The 24,628-nt window shown below is 39.8% G+C and overlaps 2 long non-coding RNA genes across 2 annotated transcripts; one reads left to right on the top strand and one right to left on the bottom strand.

Moving 5' to 3' along the window:
- Positions 1–9,076: 9,076 nt before the first annotated feature.
- Positions 9,077–23,305, top strand: LOC116784022. Its single transcript, XR_004355940.1, has 3 exons — positions 9,077–9,361; positions 22,902–23,066; positions 23,199–23,305. It is a non-coding gene; the product is annotated as an uncharacterized LOC116784022 (long non-coding RNA).
- On the bottom strand, positions 20,517–23,246 carry LOC116784023. Its single transcript, XR_004355941.1, has 3 exons — positions 23,054–23,246; positions 21,593–21,663; positions 20,517–20,774 (listed from the first exon to the last, which is right to left on the bottom strand). It is a non-coding gene; the product is annotated as an uncharacterized LOC116784023 (long non-coding RNA).
- Positions 23,306–24,628: the final 1,323 nt, after the last annotated feature.

The following is a 24,628-nucleotide window of genomic DNA, read 5'->3' as shown; positions in this document are numbered from 1 at the left end:
TTTGAGACACTCTTGAGCATGATCATGATTCCAACTGAGTAATACATAACTATCTTTCTCCTCATCTCTTGCATGACTTTTCTGATGTTTTGCTACCAATGTAGGCTTTCATATCTCATCTGAATCTAGCCTGGTATTCTGAAGAATTATTGGTGAATAATGGTGTTACAATTTTCATCTTTTTATAGAGAGTACTTTCTCTCTTTAGAACTATATAATGAAGGCAAAACATTTGTGACACATACAATACTGTACCTAAACTGCACATGTGTGTGCATGACCCTGCCCAAGGATGGTCTGTACCTACCTGATGTTGTGAGGGAAGACACCATTAAAGACCTAGACCATTGTGGGGGTGGAATTTCACCAAGGGTTTTGTAAGGGTCATCTGTCTTATTATTACAGCTACATTCATGATCGGTGAAGCAAATGATTCTGTCTGTCAGTTATTAGTACTCCCAGAGCTAGCAAAAATAAACATATCCAAAACACTGTCATCTTTTGATTTCCTTTCACATGTGTTTCAAAAGCCTATGTCTTTGGAGTTAGTTTAAATCAACATATTGAATGGATTTTAATTACATATTTTCTTCTTCTTCTATCACAGAATATAACATTAAAAATACCTTAATGGGCACTTTATATATATGTATATGTGTGTGTGTGTGTGTGTGTGTGTGTGTATATGACATTTCCTTTGCTTTTCTCTGCTTTCATAACATGTGGAATCATGGAAATTCAGCTCCCACCTCATTCAGTTTGATTCATCTCTGGGGATGGCATTGCATTTATCTATCCATCACTTCAAAGGTTTTGTTGCAGAGGAGCTGGAATGTATCTACAGATTCACTTGACCAAGATGAGTCTGCACACCACCATCTAGGTGGTTAGCAATAGCTACAGATGCTCCCATGGATCCTTTCCTGATACAGTGAGTTGTGCTGTGTCAATGCATGGATTCAGCATATTCTTGGCCTGGGTGAAGTATGAGGGCAATCACAATAAATCTAAAGTCTGGTAATGTAAGCCATCTTCACTACAAACATCAGATCAAACTCCATTGAAAGTCAACAGCCAAACTGAGGTGATTCAGTTTTATGATCTCAGACAGTTTGTTGACAGCAATATCTAACCTCTTAAAGGTCTCTTAGATGTGGCCTACTAGCAAAGCTGTTTCTGAAGTAATAAGATTGAATCCTGACAGATCAAGAAATCTCACTGTTTTACCATGAGCAGCACCTGGATTTGTGAAAGGCACTTTACATAAAATAAAACAATAAATCTTTAACTCTGCCCTTCAGATTACAAAGAACTAAGCCATGATGAGCAGCATGGGTACTGTTTAGATAAAAGAGGATACTTCACGTGTTGCTGCCTACCTCGCATTAATTAGTACTTGGATAGCAAGGTACAGGTTTACTCAATGCCCTGAGATCTTAGCTTAGGATACTCAGGTGGAGGAGGGGAATTAGAAACTTCCCTTAATTGTTCTGCATGTATCTAATGAACATTACAGCTTTGTAGAATTTTGGCAACACGTACTGCTGGGGTATTTTTTTAAACTTTGCTTCCTAAATCAAATAGCCTACTGTTTCAAAGCAATTTTGTTCACTATCCCAACTATTAGCTGAAGCATTAACAAAGTGGACCACGGAGGGCTGTGACAGAGACAGTGTGTGGGCAGCACTTTGCTAATTTGACCTCTCTTCACAGAAATGAGAGGAAACTGTGATCTGAAGCTGACATTTCCTTAGAACATCGCCCAGCTTTCCTAACACTGGGACCACAATTCACTGATAACAGGGCTTTGAAGTATCTGGAGAAGAGCCAGGAAACATTGGAAGTATTCTTCAGAGAATATCTGTTTCAGATTACCCCAATTTATAGTAAGCCACACATGCTAACTTTAGCATTTCTTCTGCCTCTAAAGCTTTTCGTCTTCTGGATGATTGATCTTGAGCCTTTTCCTTTGGCTCGGTACAGTAACATTTCTTGTCCAAACACTGCATTCCTAATTGGCATCCAGTTTCTTCCCCACCGTGTGTCACTAGGTTCACTTATCTTTCTCATCCTCTGATCCACATTAACTTTTGCAAATATCTGATTTTGCTGGAGTTGAAGCAGAACCTGTGGCAAACATCGCACTGAATGTGGCTAAGAAACTGTTTGTTGTGGTTGCTTTATTTTGTTCATTCACACCTGCAGCACTGAGTCTTCTAGTTCTGCACTTCCCCTCCTCATCATCAGAGGCTGTAGAAGGATAACTCATAAGCAGGAGTTAGGCTTTCTAGTCCCATTTTGAATTCAGTTGGGGTTGTACACCCAGCTTTCACAGCAGGTAAGCAAATCAATAGTAGCAGCTTTGTAGGGCAAACCACTTGTTGTGAGGATCTGACATCCACAGTTTCCTCATGCTAAGTGTTGCCTGATCCCAGGTACTGAGGTTCATTTTCAACACATGATTTTATGCGAATGTCTCCCAGTTTGGTTTCATACAAAAAGAAACCAGATCACAGCATCACAACCTTGTGCTGCTGCAAGTTAAAATTAGTAAGAGGTGACAGCTGGTTAAGGTTCTTCTGATCCAGACTGTAAGACCAGTACAGAAGCACCATTTTATCTTCCGACTTCTTGGCTAAAAAGGGTGCCAGAGCATTCATCCTGCACAGTGAAATACAGAGCAATTTACAGCAAGTTGTGGCTCTGCAAGCATCCGTCACTTGTCTAGCCACCATACAATGTCTGTGGCTCTGACTGAGCACCTCCAAAACAAAGTATGATGCATACATTGCCTGCTCTTCAGCCACACCATGGGGTCTGCTGGCAAACCGGACTATCACTGCCCAGCCTAGACATGATTTTTAGGGCATGAATGTTGATAGCTAAACAGAGACTTGTAAAGTCCATTTGATAAGTCTGTCAAACAATCAATGCCAGCATGGTTTAGCATCTAACCCATGGTTGTAAAGAGTCTGTAACCTACAATGAAGTTCTGAGGACACTCTTTTACCTCTTCCCTGGTTGGAACTTAATGTCAATTAATGTTACATAGAGCAAGAAAAGTGGATAGCAGGCTACTCTACTATCTTGGGAAGACAAGTCAGCATTTATATAAATTCTTGCTTTCAACACATCATATAAAAATGACAGAAGTCATCCATTTGAAAGCTCCCTTCTTTGTCAAGTACAACAAAAAAGTCTGCTTTCCAATAGAAAGAAATATTCCTTTTATCACTACTGTAAATAGCTCAGGATGCTTTGAAATCTAAACAAAGTAGAAATTATGATTTGGGCTCCAGGCTGGTACATTTTAGGTTGCTGGTTTTAGGCCTGTCATCTACTGGCTTTGATAATTTACTCTGTCAGTAGTAGCATAAAAGATTATCTGAAATGGTGGGAATACCAGCTCATTCTTTGGCGGGGAAGGGACTATACACAGGTAGTTGTTTGTTCATTTTCCTCACAGGTCATGAAAAAGCACTCATCAGTTTGTGCATCTCACTAACATCAAGGCTTGCGTGCACTGCAGTCAGGAACTGCAGTAGGTTGGCCATGCTGTCTGGAAATTTGGCAGCGTTCTGGAAATTTAAGAGAGGCATTTTCAAAAGGGGAAAATCTACATAGAGTTTGGTGGGAAAAAAACAAAACAAACAAAAAAATACCAAACAAAACTTCCAGTTTTTGAGCTCTGCCATTGAGCAAAAGACAGCCTCACATAGTTCCCTGAACTGGGACTAATGCCCCGTATTCCTGCTCTTCAGCAGTCTCAATCTTATATAAATACTGTTTCTACTGGTTTGGTGGGATGTTTCTTTTTAAAAAGGTTACTGCTGAACATGAATACAGATATTCACCCGAGTGCATAATGCATTAAGTTTTGGGGAGAGCACAACTTCCTGCTGTTATCATGTGTTCCTCATTCTCTTCTTCTTGGGAAATTAGACCTAGGATTTCACAAGAGGCTGCCTCCTGAAATTTCTGAGTTTCCCCTTACTACACGAAAACAGCCAAAAAAGTAATAATTTAGAAAAGACAAAAAATTGAGGTGAATCCATTTTCTATACCGAAGCCACATTTTGAGGCCAATTTACCTACCTTTATTTTTACTGAACGAATGTCTCTCTTGATGCATTTTATTTGAATTGAACAAATATCTAATTACAAAGTGTGATGGATGAGAGCTGATCTCACCAAAAGAACTGCAAGTCTTTCATTTCAGGTTGACCTGACACACTGTTGGGATTTTTTCCTGTCATTTTTCAGTTCAAATATAATTGTTCAGACAGTCATTTGGCAGAAGACTTACCATTTCTAAGGAAAAATTGGCTCGGCTATCAAAAGCAGTTGTGGAAGCAAGCACTCCTGTTGGGACACAAATCTATTGAGATAACAGGTACCTTACAGTCATGAAATGCACTCTCCAGCATCACCTAAAAAGTTCAGAAAAAGACTGTCCCTCTTCCTGATTTTGATTGCCATCAACTACAGTTTCCCAATTTTACCAGTTACAGTGCCTGAAAACTTTAAATTGACGACCGTCTGAGACCGTGTTAGATTGCTGTCAAAATGACCAATTTGGCACTGAGACTCACTTTCAGGACTTCCTGTTCAAATCCCTAGATGAAGGCAAACTAGCACTAGAGAAGAAATGGAAGGTTCTAGGCGAACTGGCATGTGTCTGCTTGATCCTGGTGGTCTTGCTTCACCGTGTGTGTGGAACTTGATACATTTCAGTACCCTACAGTCAGTGAAATTTTACTGAAACTTACAACCCAGAATTAAACTACCTTCTAAATTGCAAAAGCACATTACCAATGATGACAAGCTTCCCACACTGCACTTAACTCTTTTCAGAAGCTACCATCCAGTACATGAGTATGTCATAAACTCCCTGAGTACCATGATGTCAAGTCAGAGAGGAGTGGTTTCAGCAAGGTCACACAAAGGTTGCACATGGAAGGTGAAACAGAGTTTAGTTCTCCTGTGTTCCAGTAAGAGCTTTGACAACAGACCATCGTCTCTCACTGATGTCAGCCTCTGTAATAAATGATGTCTCCTTGGTGGGGAACTGCCCAACCTGACATCATTAGCAGATCTGGAATTGCTAAAAGGTTTAGGGCTTCATCATGTTTTGCTTTAATTGAGCATGAAGCTGTCTTGGCAATAAGACCATAAAAGCCTTACACCCAAATAAAATCTGTTTGCATTGGCTGGTCTTCATGAAGTGATTCAGAACAACAAAGCTGCAACTTCTTTCTTCATGTCGGCATAGTTGTCAGGACTAAATATTGTGGGCTGCACGCCTTTGAATGAGATTAATTGCACAATGTTTGTGAAAGTGCAAAGCATTTGAAATGCATCTTGTGTGGGAAGAAAAAATGGATCGACCCTCCTCCCTTTTTGGATCATTTGATCCCCTATTTGGATCACTATAAAAACAGATAAACTGCTGAATAGGACACAAATAAGTAGGGTCATTCTTGCAGGGAACTGTGCTTATGTCATGTTCACCCCGGATAAAACTAATATATTCTCATACAGCTTTGGAAAGATTTCTTCTTCGTTCCCAAAATGAATAGTTGACAGTCCATGACAGAAATCTTTAAAAATAAATGCATGTTTTTAAGTTTAGGTAAATAACACATTAAACCTTGAATTTAAAATCATCTTTAATGGTACCATTTTTCCAGTGATCACTGTTCTTGCTAGAGCATGCCACTCTTAGTAACCCATGCTTTTTAAGATCAGAATTTTACAAATACTGAAAGATATTTCCTCCATTCCCACCTGACTTCTGGTTCCCCAGCTCATGAGGGCATTCCACATGATCCATATGCCACATGCTTTAATTTCCAGAATGTATATTATCCATAATTGATTTAATCTCTCAGCATTGTGAACTGTAATTGTATAATAAAATAAGCGAGTTGTGTCTGTTTCTTGTTCTCCTCAGCCCCACAATACATGTATTTTACACAGATGACAAAGACATTTTAGTGTAGCATCATCAGGTTTATTCAGTTAAGAGCTCTGTTCTACCACACAGATTTTTACTGCTCATTTCAGCAAGAGCAAGGTCCCAGTCTGCAACTGTGCACTAATAGAGAATTTTCACAAATTTCTTAAGCCCATCTGTGACGTGCCTTCAAAAGGAGTACCTTGCCTTTACCCCGTGAGAATCCTTGTTGACTTCTCTGTACAAATTCCAGTGTGGCCCTGCAACCAGCTAGATCAATCAGCTGAGCTGGAAGAATGGGAGCTCTGCTAAAAAATAAAATAAAATTTAGAAACAGGTTGCTTAACCAGATTATCTTGCTGCAGGATTGCTATTGCCAAAGCATGGGATAGGCACACAATTAGGTGCACTGGCAACAGCAGAATAGTCACTTCTCTTACAGCTTGAAGTCAACTCAGCCTTGGAGGGTTATCAGTAAGAAACGCATATTTCAGATGTACTGGGCTGAATCCTTTGCTGATAAGTCAATAAACTTAGGTCATTGCTAGAGGGGTCTGGACTAAAAATTTTTCCTATTATAGCCAGTCATTCCCTGAAGCTGAATATATTAGGTAGTTCTCCAATATAGGTGAAATATATCCTCACCACTCCTGTTTTCATAGAGGGCAAAGCAAGAAGATGTGTTCTTAACCACACGCCTGACACAGCAAAACACATTGTGCTTATCTGTTCGTCAGCCCACAGCCATGATTCAGCTGCAATTATGACTCTTTCCCTGAAATAACAATTTCATCTATCATTATTATCATTATTATTACTTATTACTGTACTATTTTTTTAAATGGCAAATACCATCTACCTTTGTGGAATGTAGGAAGGCTGTTTTACTTTTGATATTAAAAAGTTCGCTTTCAAAGTAAACATTGGCTGAACCTCAGAGTTGGTATACTATTTAGGAATGCAGCCTTGCACAAAGCCAGAGGCTTTTCAGGGTGTTACAAGAAACCTCAGGCATTGCAGTCATCCCCAGGAATCAGATGAAAATGCTGTGTACACGTATCAAAATGCCAACTTCAACTGTGTGAATACATCAACATGACTTGAGCTGGTAGGAAGGCAGGAGCTGTATGAAACAATAAAAAGCATTGTTCAAAAGTCTGTTTTCTAAAATGGATTAACTGCATTAAAAAAATAACTTGAAAAAATAACACACAAAAAACAAGACAAAAGAAAAGCTGAAATAGAACTCAAGAATGAGACCCTCTTTCAAACAAGGTTAATAATTACAAGCACGCAAAGAAAGAAGTCTGGAGTGTCCTACAATTTGTTCATTTGTAATTAAGACTCCGGTGTTATTTTCATTTTCACTCCATCCCATATCCTTTGCTTAAAAGTCAGAAAGTCTCACCAGCTGTCCCAAGATGGTCTTAGAACAGACTTTGTGGAGGAGAAGCAATCATTTCTTATAGGACACAAACTTTACACTATAAAATCTCCAGATCTAATCACTGTTTTTTCTTTCTACAACGTTGCTACTCTCTCCAGCATTATGGGGACTATTCTCCTTACCACTAACATACTGTAGAATAGTGACAAAACCTAACTCTGTCCTGTCAGGTCCCTGTACTGTCATGTCCATCCAGGTGCTTGGAGACCCCATGTCCCTTTGCAGCAGTGAACTCGGTCCTGCTATTCAGGAGCTGGAGAGGTAACAGAACAGCTGGAGAGGAAAAGGAACTAACAGCACTTCCACAGTCTTAGGTCTCTTTGCACAACTTGACAACTCATCTAGAAAAACCAGAATATATGAAGAGATGGAAATTTAAGCTCCTTATTCTGAAAGGGCAGTCTCTTAGGCCTCCAGAGTCGTAACATCAGCAGTAGAGCCAGGTAGAAAATGTGAAAGACATAGAAGACAACTTTTCAATAAAACCATTAGGAACAAAAGATATTTTAATTCTGAGTTGCTGTCCCAGCCCCTTAAGAGCCAAGTATCACAGCTGTCCCTCTTCCTCCAAGACAGCGTTTAAGCCAGGCTTTATTTTGCCATGATGCACTTTGGTGCCCACCTCTCAGAGGTGAGGTTGGCAATCAGAAGGCATTCTCATCAATGCTTGTCTTGATGAGATAGCCAAGGTCAGAGGAGCCTGGCTCAGAGGTAACCCAAGCACTGTAGCAGTATGCCACAACCAAAAGGATGCTGAAAAAAGCTTGGAGAATCTTCAAGGTCATATGTTTTCTGTTTTGATCTCTGTTTTCCGCTTCTAGAAAATAACCCAGCATTTTTTTGCACATACAAACAAAAACACATTTCTCTCCTGTATTTCTAACAAGACTTAGTAGTAATGATGACTCAAAGCTGAAATTCATGATCTAGTTGGAGACTGAGCCTCTCTGACTGATAACAGTAACATGAATAAGATATATTTGATGATGCTTTCTGGCTGGCAAGGGAAGGATAGACAATGTTTATGAGCCTCTCATTTGCACAGTGGTATAATGTAATGATGAAAGGCTAGAATTTGTCTAAGTGAAAGGTAAGATGCAAGATAGTTCCACATTCAACCTTCAGGCAAAAAGCAGAAGAAAGTCTATCTGCACAGAGGCAGTAATGAAATGACTCAATTGTCAAATCAAAAATTAAAAAGCAGACATTTGTAGTTAGGAAAACAGATGGGAAAATTAGATAGATGTGAACAATCCTGTCTGGAGTAGTGAACTGGCATAGCAGCTAAAATCAATTAGGTAAGATGCTTAACACGAAGAATCAAAACTGGAAAAAACCCCACCCATTACAGATTGACCAAGAACTACATATTCTTGAAACTCAGCATGACTACAGTGATTTGGAAAGTGAGAAATCATTTGGAATGGGATGGAATGGAGACCCCACATCTCCTGGTGTAATTATGCTAATTCCACAGAAGCTTAACCACTACAAATTATCGTTATAGATTCTTTAAAATGTGAAATGTGTTTCCTAACAGATGAAGGTGTCAAACAGATCCTGCTGTGAGCAGAACTGCATGACAAGTCACATGAAAACTATCTGTTTCGGCAGCATAACCAGCAGAACATGCAATCATGAGTTTCACATTTCATGTTTCTCACCGAAATTAGGTAACACTGGAAGAAGAAAAGTAGCAATGCCAGAAAAATGGGTTGCCTAATGCACTTCGTGGCAAGAGTTGTTCAAAAGATTGTGTCAGATCCATTCTACCAAAGGATTTTTAGATTAGAATTTTATGCTGAGCACCAGTGAAGGACTTCTGGCTTCCTGATGTTTGATTCTCCCCACAACAATACGTCCTGGAAGTCCCCCAGGGCACTGAGACCTCTCATTCCTGCAAGACAACCTGATAGTATAGGATGGAATGGAACAGGATGGAATTACAGAAAGTTGAGGTAAGCACTTTTTGTGACAGTTTTTCTTCTCATTCTTTTATTTTTTGACTCTGATCTAATATTCAGCCTCTGCAAATATTAAAGAAGGTAAATCAAATGTTGGACTTGTGCCTCCTCTATAAAAATCAGAAACATTTCCCTAGTTTAATACACACTCTTATTAAAAATCTTCTTAATCAAATGAATAAGAGGATTTTGAAATAACTTATAAAATGGGTAAGTAATGCATATAGGTGGCATAGATATTGTTACAATCACAAAACTAGCCAAATTCTAGTGTCTCAGTTCAGAAGGGCAGGGAGAACTGTACCAAGCATTAAAAAAGACAAAATCCATAATGCTTCTGTGAGACAAAATGTCCAGTAACAAGAAGTAATAAATTTGGAAGCCAAACTATTTAATTTGATTTTCTTTTTTTAATACATTTTCATTTGCATATATATATATGCATATATATTTGCTTTCAGAGGGAGGGAATCATTATTTTTTAAATGCAAGAATTCCAATACATAAATAAAATTTGGCTTCAAAAACAATCCAAAAAAACCCATGTTCAGATAATGAAATGTTATCTTTCAACCTTATTGAAGCACAAGATAATTTTTTTTTATTTTATTTTTAACGAAACTTCGCTGAAGCAAATTTTAAATTTCCATTGGAAATTTTTCAATATCCTCTGCCTAGTCAGATATACACAATTCCATCTCTGCAAAGTAATCTTAGCTTTACTTCACAGCACTTTCAGATGTCAAAGGAGCAGGGAGTAGTTCTCAGAGCAGCCTCCTGTCTGTCAGAGTGTCTTTAGCACTGGTTGGCACAGAGGCAGATTGTGGCCCTTTTTCATCTAACAGCTATTCAAAGCAGCACATTTGTTATTCTTTGCTGCCAAGGAGACAATCTGCTTTTCATTTCCTCTGAAGAAGAGAGTAATACTATGAGTAAAACATCAGATATAATTAGGCAAAATGGTTGAGTGCCTGACTAGCGGAGATATGGAACTGTCCTGGATATGAAAAATAGCCATACACCTGAGATAGAAACAAGAGAAAGAAGAAAAGTGCTGCCCTCCCAACTGGAGCATGCAGAGGCTATCACATGTTACCCTTTTCTTGTGCAAGTAGGATATTTCCTAGGGATTGCACAAACTGATTAGGTGTCTTCTCAAATATCTGGCAAACAAAAAATTAAATAAAATAAAATAAAATAAAATAAAAAAATAAATAAAATAAAATAAAATAAACAACCACACACAGATCCTACTTTTTTCCTACACAATGAAATAATATGTACCTTAAGATGGAAAACCTGATTTCTACACATTTATAGGTTTGTATACAACCTGGATACAATTCTCCAGTGCTTTATGCCAACTACATATGCTTGCATGTGAAAAATGTCCCTTAACTCACAGAATGAGGAACTTGTAAAAAGTCTTTTGCTGCTAACAGCAAATATTAATTGATTCATTACTGTTCACAAGAAGTGAACGTTTTGAAACAAGAAAGCCTAAATTCTCATATTCCTCTGAGCCATCACATGCCTCATAGACCAGGAGGTTATGGAGGGCTGGAGTACCCTCAAGGAAATGCAGGGATCCTTCAGAAGAAAGCAGAGGAGTCAGCTATCAGGTAACTGAAGCTCCCACTTCATCAAAGCTGGGCAAAGACCTGCAAGGTGCAATTAGAAGTACTAACAGCCCATCAAAACTCAGTAAATAGAGTATTGCTATAGCTAGTAAGAGACCACAGGCTTCATACTGACTCTGCAAGCCTTATCTGGACTTGTCTCAGCCTGCCTAGAGCTTTCTTTAGCTTTATTCCCTTGTAAAAGTAACTTTTTAATGACCAGGTAGCAATTGTTTTATCTGTTTTGTTTTACTTATCTTTGGTTAATTATGTTGTCCAGTCATCATTTTTATAGATCCAGTTGTAATAAACAGCTTTTCTGTACTAATGAATGAAGTAAACTTAAATATTGTCAAGAACAAGATAATTTAGGTGTAAAGGCAAGGTATGGCAGCAGAAAGCTTAAGGGTGAGGACACAGGTCACAGTGTAGATGAGTACAGGTGTGGGATAACAAGACAGAGGCTACAAGACAGCACTGGCGGCTCTGGGGATGCAACTGTCTCACTAATCAAAGACCTGCTGACTCAAAGGATGTGTAATACTGCTATTTAGGTGAATAAAGTGAACAAAACCAAGTCTTTAATAGATGTACTCCAAACAACAATCTGGGTGTAATCTGGAGATGCAGACTAATGAAAGAAACCTCTAGTGTTAATATATGCTAGAAAAAAAAATTCTAAAAATAGTCTCAAATGTACCCTAGAGTAAAAGGAAAAGGCCTTCAACACCACCTACATAGCCCTATGTGTGTAGAACTTAGGACACTGATGAAACACTAACTCCTCTTCTAGACAGAAGCCAGTGAGCCAAAGAGCAGGGGGAGGGAACATGCAAAGGAGTGTGCATACAGCAATTTTAACTGCATTGTTATAGAGTTATTGTCTATAATTGTACTCTATTTTCCTTTCCTTTAATATTTAGATCTGGACTAATAATTATTCATTAATTATAATGATAGCAATTCAGTCACACAAATAACTTTTGACATTACAGACAAGATATTTTCTTCCAGCAGAACAAAATTTCAAATGTAATGCTACTTTTCACTCATGGATGATCTTACTTACTCTGGACACCCACGGATGTAAGAAAGAGCAACATGTCATTCTGCATTAATGTGTGACAGGGGGATAAATTCAGCACTGACAGTGGGAGAAAGATTGCCAGTTTTTCTTAGAGGGACATACTGGCATCTTGTTTTCTGGGCTGAAGTAAAGTGACTCTGCTTGTGCTCTCCAAGCCTGACAGCTTCAAACATGAAATCATACCATCGCGGTTAGCCCAGCAGTGAACACAAGCCCTGCTGAGAGCCAGGTTCAGACTACCCCAGGTTCAGCACGGCCCTAACACAGCCACAGCACTCCCAGTTTACAGCTGGCTCACATCTGGCTGCTTCAGAGAACAGGCTTCTCTCTGCCTGCAAATCAGCTCAGAGACATGCTCGAAGATACAGCCCAGAAACCCAAAACACTCATGAAAACTTTTTGTATTCCCCATTTCCTTTCTATTCTTTCTCTCTTTTGCATCAGATTTTTGGGTATGGCTCCTCTCCAGGAGGGCACATGAACGCTTTACTAGCAAGAACACTGCCTACAATTTCACTAGTGGCTTAGGCAGTGACGATATTAGTAAGAAATGCTATGTGGAGTTTTCTGTGACAGGATGGCCATTGCTAATCATCCCAAAGCAGCACTGGAGGTGAGGAAGAAGCACACCTCAGCCCACTACAACTCAGCACAACATGGTCCTCAAGTGGATTACCTTCTTCATTAAATGTTCCTGTGCAGGACAATGCCTTTCAGCTACAAGAGGCAGTCAGATCTGTTGCTCATTTCAAGAGTATGTTACCTGGATGAGCAGTGACTAGGGGACACTTTCAGCTGCAGCCAAAGAGGATGATGTGGGTCAGCAATGCAAACTGATTCAGTCTAATAATTGTCATAGCTGAGAATGTCAGGAGGAGATTTACAATGGTTCTGCAGTCTGGCTTTAGCCTTTAAAATTTAGGGTGGGGACTGTAAAGAAATTGGCAGCTGATAACAGAAATGGAATGAAATCAAAATATCTATTCTTTGTTTATTCATCATCTTGAAATATTTATAATGGTCCAAGTATCCCTCCACCCACCTCACACTAGAGCTTTTAAATATGTGTCCAGATTCAAGACTGGCAGCATCTTGAGTCCATCCCCGGATTAACCCAAACCCTTCTACTTTGACCATTAACAGATACTTTAACAAAATGAGACCAGAACCTAAGCTAGCATCAGCTTTGTATTCGCTGTCTAAACCCAAACTAATATTAGGTGTTATAAGACTAAAATAATCCCTAATGAACCCAGGAAATGGCATACTGAATGAAGTCATGCAAGGCCTGACTCCAGCCAACAGGCCCCTGTTCTACATATATATATATATATATATATAAATAAATACACAAAACAAATTTGGGGCCAACTGCCCTTAACAGAGCAATGTATACTACAGGACCTTTCTAACTGGATTTCAAGACTCCATCTGACTTAGGTTTCTCCATTCTCTAATTATTTTCTTTAAAAAGAACTGTACACATAGAGTCCATATTAAAATCATGAATGTCCATAATGCTCCTAGAGTTCACATCTGCAGTTTTCTTTGTTCTCTTTAAGGTGATAGCTGCCAGTAGGAAGATTACATGTTGCCTTGAATTTTCCCAGAATATGTCTCCTTGGATCCAGCAGTATGGTTCAGCCTCTTGTACACATGGAGAGGGCAGCTGGAACATTTCAGATACAGATGTGAACCTCCCCAGAGTTAATTATTCACATTATTGTTTGCATCTTAGATTTCAGTTACCCAGATTGTATTAAAGTCCTACATACTATGCACTAGCCTTGGTGTGCCAATACTTTTTGGGAATTTCTGGCTGTAACTACTGCTTCATATGTATGCTCCCGGACACTTTTTGGTTTGTGCAACTGGTAGTGAGATTGTGAACATATACACAGAAAAAAAAGTCTACTGGAAAAGCAGTTATTTAAACAATTAGCAGCATAGAGGAGATTGTGAACATATACACAGAAAAAAAAGTCTACTGGAAAAGCAGTTATTTAAACAATTAGCAGCATAGAGGAGATTAAGGATAGCTCTTCTAAAACACTTTAGTTGCATTCCTTGTCCTCCATCATCCCCATGCATTCCCTCCCTTTGCTGATCTGAAATTCCTAGCCCTGCTGGCAGTTGTCTTTGTGTACTGTTTTTGCTGAAATTGCAAGACACTTTGTCGAAAGGTTTTTGAACGATGACACTTTCTCCCAGACCTGAAGGAACAGCTAGATCATTCCCTCCCACATCCTCCATGCACTTGCTACAGAAGATCTGTGTGGTGTTTATGATGATCTATTTCAGAATTCTTTAACATTGGACACTCTGGCCTCATAGTCTGACAACTGATTGATAAGTCTTCTTTTGTGGGCTGAGAATGACTGACCTTTTCCTCTGGGATTCCCATTATAGGGTAGCCCTGTGTCCTCTTTCTTGGCCAAGTGCCATGGGAAAGACAGTTTGCAAAGACAGCTCAAAGAATGATATGAATTAAAAAAAAAAGAAAAAAAAAAAAGAGGAAGAAGAAAGCTTTGAAAATCATTCAGCATGACTGTGTAGAGATAGTTTAATATACATGAGTCTTTTTATCATGGAAGAATTCTTTCTCACATCTCTGTGTTGACCCTGAATGTTAAGATGAGCCTTGCTTTAAATAGGTTTCCCTGGACATGTCTGATCTCTAAGAACTCTTTAAAAACAGTTATCCACTGGGATCAATCTCCAAACAAAATCCATCACACTCAAGGCATGGATTTCCAACTTCACAAGCCATTAGTTAAGCTGGAAGAAGAAATTGCAGAAACTTAGGGTCTCCCTAAGCTGTTAAGTTATACAATCTTGTCAATGCATCAGAGGTCAGTGAGACCATTACTCGGGAATGGCTAATGGGACGACGATAGGAAGGAAGAGCCAGCTGCTCAAGATGTGGGAAAGTCAGGCATGATCCCTGAGAAATTTCTTAGATTCCCTCTTATTTAATGAGGTTCTTTTCCTTCACAAGCTACTGCAAAGGTATGGATTCATGAAACAGCTGGTAGCTTATAGAGCTTCATTACCTGATTCATATCAATATCACATTCACCCATAACTGTGCAAAAGTCAAACTCTGAAACTCTGAGCTTCCAGAAAGGTTAGATAAAAAGAAAAAAACAAAACAAAACAACCAACCAAGCAAACAAAAAACTACTGCAATAGCTTGGGGCAGGGGGAATAATGAAAATAACACAGCAAAACTTGATGATGCAAAATATTCAGTCCAACTTCTGTACAAAAGAGGTGACTACAGTTATCCAGACCTAAAATTTTCATGCTAGACAAGGGCTCCTATAGCATTTGTTACATATCTACTCATTAAACACTTTCCATGAACAGCAATTTCTCAGAATCCTTCGATGTTGAGGACCCCCAAAAACATTGTATAAATGGGAATTAAGAATTTAAACATGTAGACACTTTTTCAATCTCTGTTTGCGTGTTTCTGTTACTGGATTTTTTGCATGGATTTCTGTTGGGTTTATCCTGGACTTGTTATATTTATATTAGGTAGAAGTATTTCATTAGTTCTATGGCTTAGGACCTGTCACAACAAGGGGGAACAGAGGGAGGTCTGGGAAAGCATTGGGATACCCATTGCCTTGGAGTATTGCTCAGAAATCTGTCAGTGTATATTTTGTCAAATGTTCAAAGACGGGCACAGATTGAGGGAGATTTTTTTTCTCTCTTACACATTAACCAAATACTTCCCCAGACACAGGAAGATGATCATCATACTATTCCTGATGGAAAACCGAGGTAAACACAGTGCCCATATTGCTTACAAGTTCAAGCATTTAGGAAGTCTGCAGAATGGAGACCTGAACCTAGAAACATTATTTCTAGGTTATTACTATAAATGTGTGCTTATTACTATAAAGTCCAAACATAACACCATTCAGAAATCAAGTCATCTACTGGGAGGTGTGTTTACTATATGCTGCCCATGATTAGCAGACCAGAAAACTTGTCATTTGCCATAAAGACCTTTGTGTTCTACGAAGAGGAATCATAAAAAATGAAACCCCTGCAGTGTCATTGCCACAATCCATACTGAGTTCTCTGTAGGGTGGTCAGACTTTTATGTGAGATTAGTAAATTCTGGGACCTGCCAAATAACTCATTCATCCAAAGCTCTGCTGAATGTGCTACTGCTTTCAAGCAACCCTAGAAGATTGCTGACGAAAAATTTTATAGGCTGGATAAAATAATTCTAAATCCTATGACGTGGGCCAAAAAAAAAAAGAAAATTCAGCCAGAATTTGAGTTTGAACTTACACATAGGTTGATCACCTGATGTTGAACATGATCATCTAGAGAAACATTTAACTCTTCTTTTACCTCATATGATTTCAGGTAGAAATGAGTATATTTAAATCTAGATTAAATTTTTACCAAGTTAAGGGTTAGATGTGTTTTCTAGAAGGGTCATGACAAGGCACAGATCTGAACTACCTGGAAGTTCTTATTCAGCTGTAGATTTTTTAAAAATATCAAATCCAGCTATTTCAGTTGTCAGAGCACCAAGCTCAGAATCACAGGCATTTGTTTGAAATCCTGTCAGTATTAGCAACCAAAGTGAATAACAGAGACAATCATACATTTTCTTTCTCTAATTCTTTTTGAAATAGAGGTGACTTCATGAGTTAGAGGTCTTATGAGCTGAGTTTTGATTTCTAGAAGGAGAGAATAAGTAATTTCACTGAACAATCAACAAGCACTGCAACAAAAGCAAAATGACAACAGTGGATGGGAAAGAGTGGAGAGAGGGTGCTTTAAGTCTTGAATTCTTTTATGTTGGCTTTTTCCATGCAGACACATTGACATCTCAATTTTTTATAGTGTTGACAACATCATTTTAAACCAAGCACTGCTTCATCTGACTGGCCCAGGAAGTGAGACTAGTGCTGTTTCCAATAGGACTGAAAACAGTATCAGACTTCAAGAGGGGTAGTATGCTGTGCCAAGGACTTTATCCAACTGGTAAGAGGGTATTGTCCACAGAGGAAGAAAGAAACCAGTATTCTTGGTAAAGGACCAAGTATACCTGACGAGAAGGGGCACCTTTCTCCAGCATCAAAGGCAATGGTGCAGCATGAAGTTCAAACATCTGAGAATCTAATGGCTGAAATTAAAATAAGCTGTCAGTCTGCTAAAAAAGATTTTAATTCAAATAAATCAGACTAACAATTTGCAGATGTTTGGAAAGAAAATGTTTAAGTTACTCACTTTCAGAGCCTGAACCCTCCTTACCTTCAGTATTCTGCTTGCATTTCAATGGTTGTGGTGGCTTTCTCCCACTGCCTGCTCTCTCTTTATGCACAGTACAAACCTCATCGGTCAGCAGTCTCGTACTCACCCTTGACCTTAAAATCACATCATTTCTATTACCTTCAGAGTTAAGCAGTGAGATCAGGAGAGAAACTCAAGAGTTGATTATTCCTTAACAGAAAGAATTTATGAAGCCAATATATACATATATATGAATATGTCAAACAAAGAAAAAGTCATATTGGAAATAGCGATTGGTCAAAATGTGAAAATCTTAAGCAGCAAAATAGAGCCTTAGAGAAAGGAGGTAGAGGACACATCTCTTCTGGGATTTATGCCAGCACTTTCTAAAAGCACATGTACGAAGCCCACCGTGCTGACAAGCCAGAGAAAAGGAACCTCAAATAAAATCCTTTAAGCTCCCGTCTCAGTTCAATCCATCCAGCTCAGAGACAAGTGGCATGGTAGGAGGATAGGAGGAAGGGGTCAGCCCCCATCACTATGCTACCGGCTTTGCCTCTCTGTCCTCTGTCCAGCAAACCTTAGGTGATGAAGGACATGGCTACCATCTGTTTCATCTACCAGTATTTCTTAAAATACACTGTCCACTTTACACCTTTCTGCTGCCCAGATAGGGTCTTTCTTCATTTTTTCCTCCATGATCAGAATTTAGGGGAATTTTTTCAGTATTGAACATTTTAATTTTTTTAAAAAGCTTTAATAATAATAAATTTAGCTCCCTAGTGCATCCAACTTCCTCACTGAAACTGGAAAACTAAATTTCTCTTTTTCAGATGGTCGTTTTCCATTTTGAAGTTTTCACTTGGCAAAAGTACTCAAGAAAAGAAGGGTCAAGAAATGCATCTTCCTATGAATTCTACTCCTGAATGTGCAGGGGTGGGAGATAAAGTCCCAATAACTTACTATGAGCATGTATTAATTTTTAAAAGTGGATGAGATATAAAAGCTGAGAAAATTTAAAGTTTTTACCAAACATTTTGCCTCTCTGATTAAAAAAATTTTGTATTAGTATCTTTACACTAGTGTTGGTAGTAAAAATTTTTCTTCCCGGTTCTGTAACCTGGGAAAAGACCAAGAAGGGAAGGAGGGTCTTTCATACAACCAGTTCATCCTGGAGGATATGAATGCAGCTGGTTGTGTCAAGGCACTGGAAGAAACATTGTTCATGACTGAGGCTCAGTGCACTGGCTTGTCCCCAGTGAACATACACTGTGGGTCTTTCTTCAAAAATGAACTTTGGAGCCTAAATCACTCTTGAAACATGTTCAAAATTACCCTGGATGCATTTTACAACATCAACAGTAAATTGCAGAGAAAACTTTTCCAAATCAATCTCTATGCATTTGTGCCACTAGTGAACAAAACCAGTGAAATGGTTTTGTGAGGGAGAAGACAGATTTGACATTCCCAAAAATGCTTGCAAACTGGCTCTCAGAGTGCTTTGGTGTTCACTGGGTTACTGCCTTTGTCCATCACTGGTGGACTGCCAATTTCAAACCCTAGGACTGCAAATGAATGTGCACTGGTAAACCAGAGACACCAAAAGATTTTTTGTGTCATAAGAAAAAAATCAAATAGCTGGATCTTACTCTATCGTCTCACAATCCCATAAGTGACATTAGCAAGGTTGTGCAACAGAGTAATGAGCAACTCAGACTTATTCTGTTTTCAGGTATATAGAGTGTAACACCCAAATTAAAACAACTAGTGTCTGCTGTTCTGCAAGGGGAACCTTAATATTACTCAATTAATATCCACTTGGACTGTAAACCATATGGTATTATCCTGGGGCACAGTTTCCTATATAGTCATTGCTATTTTGGGACCATAATACATTATGAAGACATAGCATTATTCACAGTAATAGCAGCCTTGAGGCCCCAGCCAAAATAGGGAAACTTGAGCATAGCTATGATTTACAGCTTAATCCAATAAGAGGGGAAAAAGGAGAAATCCTATTTTACAGATAGAGTGATGAAGTTACTAAGTCGGGCAGAGCATGTTTATGCTGTGTTTTTTAGGCCAAATCCAGGGCCTGGTGACAATAGGAGTTAGTGTCTGCGTGTATAGAGTGTATACATGCATGCCTATAAGGTTCCCTTGTCTCTGGCATCATGCTCCTGCATGGCTTCCAGGACTGCTCAGACCAGGGGCTTACAGGATTCAAAATCTACATAAACCTCCTAAAATGTGAGTTGATTTTGGTTTAGTTGGTGTAATTTAAAGCTGTGGGCCTTGTTTCCAGATTCCAGGCCAAAATCCCTAACCAAGTGTTGTTTCGGTATTTTGCTTTGAGTCAGTGTGAATATTAAAAACAGCAATCAGATCCTGTGAAAGATGTTGGGTTTGTTTATCAGTATTTCCAATGTAGCAACTATCCTAGCACTAACTTTCCTCCACAGTAATAAACTCACTTGCACAATAAGCAACAGGTCCACAAGCTATGAAACAGTGCCATCTAGTGCATAATAGAGGATAGAATAAACAAGCTTTTTTCCCAAGGGAAAACATCCTGAAGGTAACTGCTGCTGAACACATATTTAGCACAAAATTTCCTCTTTCAATTGTCTGTAAAATTTAGGTCCGGAGTATGCAACTTAATTTCTATCTGTTCAACTTTTGAGTTCTTCATTTAAGTCTTATGCAAGAAAACATTTTCCTTACAACAAATTCATAGCCACCCCAAAATTAGGCATATTTTATCACAGCGTATCAGTTTCACAGCCTGTGTATTGAATTCTACTAACAAAGAGTAAAGCAATCAAGGAAGAATCACTAGTGGGTCACAAGTAATGAGACTGGTTATGATTGCTCATTAAAACCTTCTGATTTAAAAGATCTAAACATACAAATTTACAAACCACTGTTTTGCTTCTGAGAGCAACACTGTAATTAATTCAGAAAGCCTAAAGATGCTGATTATAGCACAGAAGACTGTAAAATAAAAACTTCCAGAGCAGCACCAGATGATCTTCAGCGCACCTGCAGCAAGCTCATACTGGAGAAGCCAGTGGATCATTTCCCCAAATTCTCCACATCTCTACCATGATAGTACACAGTGCTATGCAAGGAAAACGAGATGGTCTACTCTAAGAGTTTAATCTATAGGATTATGCTGCATTGCAAAAAAAACCATCTTTACGTTGGACAATAGCTGAGTTCCTGCTCGAGGTACAATACATTGCAGTGCGTGACAGTCACCGAAAAGGGATGTATGTCCATGTCCCCATAGCCCCATCACAGAATGGTCGTTCTTCCTTAGTACTCATAGGAAGCTTTCTTCATCTTCCTGCTCCTGGATCTCCCCCAGGTTCTTCAGGACATTGTTTACCACTGTGACTTAAAAGGTGTGCATGCCCCATAAGGAAGTACAACCTGTCTATAAGGGATAAAATACCAAGTTTGTCATTGCAATCCTCTGTTAAAAGCTGTATTATTTTTGGACCCAGATATGCATTAATGTCTTCAGCCACATTTTTGAGCAGTGATTTCAGAATTTTCACATGGTGTATTATCTTGTCAGAGTATTACTATGCAAGAATGTACAGGCTGTTACACTGATAATTCAATAGGCAGATGTCTTCCTCTGAACCTGCAGTGATCCAGCTTATCCACGTCAGCAGGAAGAACCCTGGTACCCCTGGAAGTCTCTGCCACTGCACAAGGTGCGCAGTCTTGACTGATTGCCCTGATTTAAGGATTTGGGCTGTTTTCAGCTAGACCAGAAATGTCAGCTCAGGTGTCTTGGATTAAGTCCAGGTATATAATGGCATTCTTCCTGCTACATTTCCCTTTTGCTTTTTGTTGGATAAACTATTCCTCATGCTGCAGCTTAAATTGTGTTTTGCTGCTCTGTATGCTAAAAAGCTGCCATATTCCACCCAAACTTGGCTGTATTTAAAAGGAGACGAATGTGTCTTTTGATGGTTGTTTTATGTATGCAGTTGGAACTGAAGTGCATGGCCTATTGTGTGTTTTAGGATCATTGTTATTTAAAATAGTGGCTTACCACTGGTGTCTTCCCTTCTACTCAAGTCTTGAAAAGTATATGAAAAACAGACCACTGCAGAGAGTGGGTTAACATCCACAATTAACCAAAAATCAGTGTTTGGTTAGAGTGATTGTTGCGACATTTTTCTGGAGGGGGCTGGGAGGGAAATGGCCTCTTCAGAATTAAGGAAAAAATAATCCACTTACATCATAGAAAGCTGGAATCACATCAAAGGCTGTGAAAGCTCAGAAATTGGCAGCTTGAAATCCGCTAAGAACTGAAATGAATTTATACCTTTTTTTAATAAAGCTGGAACAATGATTCAAACAACTTAATCCCTTAGCAATTTCACAACCTTTTGTTACTCTTCAGAAGTCCCTCTCTTGTCATGGTGTGTCAAATCACCCATTTAAATCTTTTGCATATTTGAGACCAAATTCTACTCTCCTGAGTGTTGATGCTATGAATTCAATAGCACTGCAGATGTGCTTGGGAGAGCTGCAGAGCTTGGCCTCTGGCCTTGACACAGAGGGAATGCCAAAGTGGGGCAGCACAGCCTGAGGACAGCACACAACTCTGTTCTCTGCATATCTGTGTTCTACTGTAGCCCTTGAGAGAAAGTCAATTAGCCTTCATTTTTAAAATGGGAGTAACACCAACCTGCTTTCCAGGAGAGCTGAAAAGCTTGAGCACAGCCATGTTACAAAGCCTGTTTGGTACCAATGTGCAAAACCAGGCTCACTGGCCTTTTTGATTTAAGTACCTATATATATACACATGATCTCTTCAGCCTGAAATTGTCAGTAGAGCATCATGTAGATGCAGGATGACTGATGTAGCATCTAAATTCCTATCTAAAGTGTAGGGCATGGTCTTCTTGGTGCCAGAATAGACCCTCTGCTGGACCTGTGATGCAAAAAATGCTCATGCCAAGCTGCAGGTAGTGAAAGGGCACTAAGACACATGCCTAGGGCCCCTTAAAGCCAAGAGGGGTATGAGTCTCAGCACAGAGCAGTGAATAAACCAGATGTGATCCTAGTCTATTCCCCCTTTTGAAGGTACCTCAGTGCATAGCCAAGAAGGAATGCATGAAGGAAGAAGAAAGAAGTAAAAGGAGCCCAATACTGTAGTTAGGCATTTGAGGTGCTCAGCTGCACCTGGGCTGTTTAGGGGCCGGTTGGGTGTTGCATTAGCCACTGGAGATAAAGAAAGGAAATAACTGAGGAAGCAGCGGGATCAGCAGCCCTAAATTACCCCCTTCAGATCAGTAGCTTGACCACTGCTTTAGGTGCTGGTTTCAAGCTGTTAACTGTAACCCTGATGCAGCCAGACCAGCTCCTGCTGGCGCCAGTGTGATTTCTGGAGCAAACACCACACTTTCCCTGAAATCATGAGATGAAGCTTTACACACACAAGCACACACACGCCTGTGTTAGTTTTTTGCAATGTTAATCCTGTTTGATCCCTGCACATTCTAGGTATAAAGTTACTTTTGCACATTTACTCTGTTGACAGCAACCTTTACCAGCCAGCAGTCCTCTTGTTATCTCCCTGCAAGAGCTCAGGACTCCTGTACTGCAAAAATAACCCCTCTGAACAAGAGTTAGCTCCTCTGCAGAGCTACCAGTACTGGGAAGGTAATGTACTGAAGAAGCTCCCAAGTGTACCTCAAAAACTCAGGTAGTAGGAGCAGAGCTTTGATAGTGCTTCTTGATTGCTTTAATCTCCTTCCTTAAGACTTTGTGATCTTTTACTTGTCCTTGTCTGTGAAAGAAAAGCATTTGTTCCTCATGTGTTTACTCTGTCTGGTAGGAAGCATACAGCTCTGGCAAGCTCTGTGTATATTCAGGTGGACTGCATCACTTTGGGAGCCAGGAAGAGGGACAGAGAACACCCCAAGCAGCTCTGCTAGAGCCAGGTGAGACACAGATTGTTCATGGCTTCCAATTTGGACTATTCCTGAAAGCCAAGATGTCCAGTTCCATACACTGAGCATCGTGACAGTACACAGAGGGAGGTAAATCTCTGTGGAAGGCCATGGCCTGTAGAAACCTCATCTGCTACCGATGAACATCTTGAAAGATGATGAAATAGATTAAAAACCTGCCAAGATCTCACAAGAGCCCTTGCTAATGCATTTCCTTCTGGTTTAAATATTTAGTGGAGCAAGGGCTAGAACCTGGTTCTCCCAGATGCTCTCCATTGGAGAGCATTAGTCTCCCGGTAGTTTGGTCATTCTCACCCGGGAAGCACTTAAGGAAAACTTTAATGGGTAAAATTTTGGTCTATTTCTACAAACACTTAAAAGCAATAGACCATGTTAGTGAATCAGGGCTTAGCCTCCCTTCGGTTTTAAACTCAAGGTCCTAGTCTGGTTGACAGTCATATTCAAATGACAGTGACTGCCCAGTAGCAATGTCAAGTGAGGGTGCTTTACAAGCACGATAATTACAGCAGTTAATTATTTGCACAGTGTCATAGGTGTGCATAGCAATACATCGTTTAGACAAGTCCCTACCCCAAGGACCTTACAGTCTAATCTGGACGGACACAGCACAAATAATTAAAGAATGACCCATGGAAGTAAGAGTAGAAGCGAGTCTGCGTTCATAATCGCGTTCGTCTGCTATTATGACTGTGAGACATGCTGACCCCTCTGACTAGCTCGTGTTGTTGCAGGATTTGTTTTCCAAATACGTGGCAGGCACAGCAGCTCTGCAGGCGCAGCAGGACGGGGCAGCGGCTCCGCTCCGTTCCTGAGGCTCTGCCGCCCTCCCGCGGCCGCTCCCGCTCGGCCCGCTGGCCTCGGCAGGCGCTGCAGCCCACCCTCCTCTGCGAATGTCATCTCGTATTGGTGTGCATGTGGCGTCCTGCAATCCCCAGTATCATTACTCTGCCAGCTGAGGTACCCCTCAGCCTCTTGTGTGTCTCAGAAAATGAAAAATTTTCCGTCCAGAAAGCATAACTTACTGCCTTTTCCTTCAGAGCGTAGGTGATTACAGAATCATAGAATCACAGAATATCCTGAGTTGGAAGGAATCCACAAGCACCATTGAAGTCCAGCTCCTGGCCCTGCACAGAACAGCCCCATGTGCCAAATTCTTCTTGAACTCTGTCAGGCTTGGTACTCTGACCACTTCCCTGGGGAGCCTGTTCTAGTGCTCAATCACCCTCTGGGTGAAGAACCTTTTCCTAACACCTAATCTAAACCTCCCCTGACACAGCTTCATGCTATTTTCTTC

This window comes from Chiroxiphia lanceolata, chromosome 3 (genome assembly GCF_009829145.1).
Source record: "Chiroxiphia lanceolata isolate bChiLan1 chromosome 3, bChiLan1.pri, whole genome shotgun sequence".
Taxonomy (NCBI): Eukaryota; Metazoa; Chordata; class Aves; order Passeriformes; family Pipridae; genus Chiroxiphia; species Chiroxiphia lanceolata.
This window is presented reverse-complemented; position numbering and strand designations above follow the sequence as displayed.